At 35.2% G+C, this 4,840-nt stretch overlaps 1 long non-coding RNA gene across 1 annotated transcript; it reads right to left on the reverse strand.

Moving 5' to 3' along the window:
* Nucleotides 1-1,383: 1,383 nt before the first annotated feature.
* On the reverse strand, nt 1,384-4,525 carry LOC113289938. Its single transcript, XR_003331279.1, has 2 exons — nt 1,809-4,525; nt 1,384-1,593 (listed from the first exon to the last, which is right to left on the reverse strand). It is a non-coding gene; the product is annotated as an uncharacterized LOC113289938 (long non-coding RNA).
* Between the last annotated feature and the right edge of the window lie 315 nt (nt 4,526-4,840).

A 4,840-nucleotide genomic window follows, 5' to 3' on the forward strand; every position in this document is an offset into this window, starting at 1 on the left:
ATCTGGAAACTAGTTTGTGTTTCTTCTGGTTTGATATCGATTCAACCAGTCTCAATCTAATCTTCGATAACATCTATTTGAATTTTTTCAAGTCTCAATCTAATCTTCGATAACATCTATTTGAATTTTTTCAAATCTTCACCGGTAAATGATTTCAATTAGTTTGTTTGATTTGGTTTTGATAATTATTTTGCTTGTTAGTGATTTTATTATATTCTGAAAATTCATCTTTGATTTCGGTTAGTTTGTTTGATTTGGTTTTGATAATTATTTTGCTTGTTAGTGATTTTATTATATTCTGAAAATTCATCTTTGATTTGGTTTTGATAATGATTTTGCTTCTTCCTGGAATTGATTATTAGGGTTATACTTGAATTTTCTGATTGCAGTTACAGATCAAAGAAATTGATGTTACTGTTGGTATTGCAGGTGAGCTGAATTTGAGGTTATGGTGTTGGAGGTTCAGTTGTGAACTCATGGTGGGTGATGGATGTGATGTTACCATGATTCTGAAGTCGTTCTGAGTTTAACTGAAGGAGTTGGTTGTGACAGATCGGAGAATCTGGACTTCCAACAAACCGGATTTCAACCCGCTAGGCAAGCTCAGACTTTCTGAAACGCCAGTCAAGTTAAAAAAAAAAAAATTATGTTCCCTATCTCAGTAGGTAACAATTGTTTCTAACTGAACAACAAACTTGAGATCCTGCTGAACAGAAATCTAATTGGTCTCAAGGTTAGAATTCTATGAGCATATGTCCCATACCATAATACTCATAAAATTCCACAAGAGTTCCAAATTCCAAACAGATGGCCAGTTGCCAAAATTAACAGAGGCCAATTGCCCAAAAATTAACAGACGGCCAATTTCCAAAATAAACATACGACCAGTTGCCAAAATAAACAGACGGCCAATTGCCCAAAATTAACAGACGACCAATTGCCAAAATAGACAGACGATCAATTGCCAAAATAAACAGACGACCAGTTGCCAAAATTAAGGGAGTTTTCGTTACCATCCATCATTGGCCAGTTGCCTATGATATATACTTGCAAAGATTGCAATCATCTCCGAATAGATGGTATGAACGGCTGAAACAACAACCAGCACTTTCAGATGATATGAACAATCTTGTAGATTTGTGCTGAACCGCATAGCGGCTGCCTACGTACCCTCTCCATTGCTCAAAGGGATCAAGCACAACCGTAGTTCGTCATTATTTACGAACTACCCTTAATGGTAGCAATCATCTCTTACTATGGATGGTATGAATTGCATAGCAACAACCACCCCTTTGACTTGCAGTCACCTTAGCAATATCAATAAATGGCAAAAGAATATTGATCATTGATACTGAAAACCTATACCCACCACTTCAAATCAACTGTAAAGAAAACAACTACCAATTCATTCAATAACAAAGTATAATGCTTAAGAGGAATGCAAGTCACTTCACATAACACATTAACTTTACACTCTAAATGAAATGTAATTTAGAATGCTTGATGATAACACCTATGCATAGCTTAAGGCAGCTAATCCAATATTATAGTCCATATAAGCTGTAACTGTTGGCTCAAACATTAAATAACCACCTGGCGACATCAACAACACTCATATAGCGGCTGAAAATGTAGAGCGAGGTCCCAACAGTAAGTAACACATAGATTAAGACTTGCCAGTATGTGGAGGACAAAGGAAACTTCGCAGTAGGCACCAAAATAAATGTAGTACTGAGCACAATGTAGAACTCATAGAATTAACCCTTGCATCAGATTCTAATGAAAAACGACTCTGTTTAAATAACTACCTGGCGACATCAACAACACTCATATAGCGGCTGAAAATGTAGAGCGAGGTCCAAACAGTAAGTAACACATGGATTAAGACTTGCCAGTATGTGGAGGACAAAGGAAACTTCGCAGTAGACACCATAATAAATGCAGTACTGAGCACAATGTAAAACTCATAGAATTAACCCTTGCATCAGATTCTAATGAAAAACGACTGTTTAAATAGCAGAGACCAAGATATTTTCACTTACCAGTATCGAGTATTCATGCCAATTATTGACTGCAAGGTCAAGACTAAATAAAAGGATTAGTATATTTCGGTAAACATTATGGGGCACCTATAATCAATACTGCCAGAAACCAATTAGAACTCAAGTTGGAAATATCTCCTTCCCTTACAAATTTTATGTCAACTTCACTCATATAAGACACCACCATCACTACCGCCTTTGTTAGAGAATAAATCTAGTGATAAAAGAGTCGTGTCAGATTAATGAAAGTATTCAACCATCTGTATCCGATCACCCGGCAATATACCAAAATAGCATAACATTCCCAGCTACAAAAATGACCATTAGGACTCTTTGATCATAGATAACAAACTCAAATGCATAGTAATCATCCACCACTTCACGAGTTCATCCACGAGTGAAACAGAATTCATTGCACACTAAAGCATAATTAGCCATTAATAAGTGCACGAAGGAATTGTTGGTAAAATAAAGTAGTTGGTCAAAACCATTCAATTATAGATAATGAAATTCCAACTTCCAAAATATTCTCAATGTGATACCTCTTTCTGGCAGTGGATGTGCATCTAGTATTTCATTACCAAAGCAAGTATTTTCACATCATTTTTCAAACTAACGTTAAGAGAAATCAACAGACTACCCTTGGGATTTTCAGTGACACCTGCACGGAGTAGCATAACAACTAAGGCATGGTGCTATGAAGTACACTCAATAATAAAGAGCTAAGGTATATTAGTACCAACGGTTTAGTTCTCCCCATTGCATATATTATATTAAATAATTAAGCAATTGATCTTAAAATGAAAGAAGAAAATAAGCTGTATCTAGTCGCATTCCATCCGATGTTTTACGAATGAGTGATTCAGTATAATGAACTTTAAGCGCCGAAAACTGTATTCGTAACCACTTACAATTGGAAATTTATATAGACTTCATTAGAGATCGGAAGTCGACAAATGGTATCAATTTGGAAAATAAAAACATTCCTCTTTCATAGTAAAAATGTAATTAAAATTTTTGTAAGAAAAATCGTTTAAAAATCTGCACATAGTTCATTTTGAAAAAGCAATTCCGCAGAATTTCAGCTTCGACGCACCTACATTTCAGGTCATATCTCACTACGTATAGTTCAAAACGGGACTCTTAATATCCCGTTAGAGCCGCCAATAAAATAGTGAACAGAGAAAAATGCTAAGAGAAACAAGAAGAGCCTACCTGGTTTGTAGCCAAGAGCCCTAACCAGAACCACCTCTCTTCAGAATTAGTGCGAAGCTAGTGCAAAATCCTAGGAGGGTCAAACAGCAGACAACCAAGTCTGACAGGCTAATTGTCATACAACATTTCAACAAACACTCTATGTACACTCAACTAATCACTAAAAATAGTTGTCCACTCAGTCATTGATCTACCACTAACTACTACTATATTTACCATACACCTTTTACTCTAGACTCATTTAAGATTAAATATCGCATAATCCCACACCATAGCTACACATACATGCATGTAATATCTAAGTTCATCTAGCATATGATATCAAAGGCTATAAATCTATTTTCTCTTTCAACTTTACTAATGCCTAGAATCATTTGGATTGAACGTGAGTTTAATACGACATCCAAGTTACGAAAGTGGTACTAACAAACAAGTTATCCAACAGTACCCGTGCAAATGTTTTAGTTTTCTTTTCAAAACAGTTAATCTAATCAAGGTTTATTTTTGAAATACATTTAAAACAATATCCTACTAATACCCATACCATTACTAAGGTATACATAAAGAAATAAGAACCTGTTATCCCTTTATCTCCTATTTCAAGCATTTTATCAAACATTATGGTGTATTATTTGATTCCCTTGAAACTTAAAAGGACCAGACTGGCAAAGAGCATTGCATTTCCATAAATGTAGAGAGATTTATCTTAATTAAATCAAAATGATGGTTATAGACATCAAACTAGAGTACCATCATCTACCCCAAATAAAATTCAGTAAACTAACACAGCAAGAGATCTATATCAAGAGATGCCCATACATGCACTAACCATTAATTTGATAGTAAGAACAAATTTGGGGAAAAAGCACCAAACCTTAACATGAGGATTCCTAGTTCTGAAATCAGAACCCACAATAGAATTACCTTAACATGAGGATTCCTAGTTCTGAAATCAGAACCCACAATAGAATTGATATTATGCAATTGACATAAGTCACCATCATCCCATACTTTACTATCATCCATTGATTTATAAAAATCACTTTTTCAGTTGAGTAAAGGGAATGATTTCTTCAAGCAGCTTCAATTTGAAAAGCAACAAGAGAATTTCTCAATCACGTCCATGAAACCAACTACCCCAAATCAACATTTGCAGCTCCATGTAACTGTAAGTCTATGAAGCTCAATCATGCAAGAAAATTTTCATTTTTGTTCCTCTAAGTTTCAGTCGCAGGGAGAGGAGAAGAGAGAAAAGAGGAAGAAGAAATCTGAACCCCTCTTTCTTTCTGATTCTTTCGTTCATAGTTTTTGACATCATTAAGTAAATTACTAAATTGTCCACAATGCCATGTGTCAAACATGCTCAAAATATCTAAACATCTACTTATTATCCATACTAGAATTACTAAGGGATAACCTAAGAGTTTTAAAGGCACTTGAGCATTAGGATTTCAGGCACTAAGAGCACAGAATTTGATAAATGGGTTCACGTAAGCCTGAGAAAATGTACAGACTGTCACATTGGTGGTTTTGGAAGAAGCAGGTATTATCGTTGACGTCTCGAAGAGAAGGGAGTGGTGTTT

The sequence above is a fragment of the Papaver somniferum genome, chromosome 6 (genome assembly GCF_003573695.1).
Source record: "Papaver somniferum cultivar HN1 chromosome 6, ASM357369v1, whole genome shotgun sequence".
Lineage (NCBI taxonomy): Eukaryota > Viridiplantae > Streptophyta > Magnoliopsida > Ranunculales > Papaveraceae > Papaver > Papaver somniferum.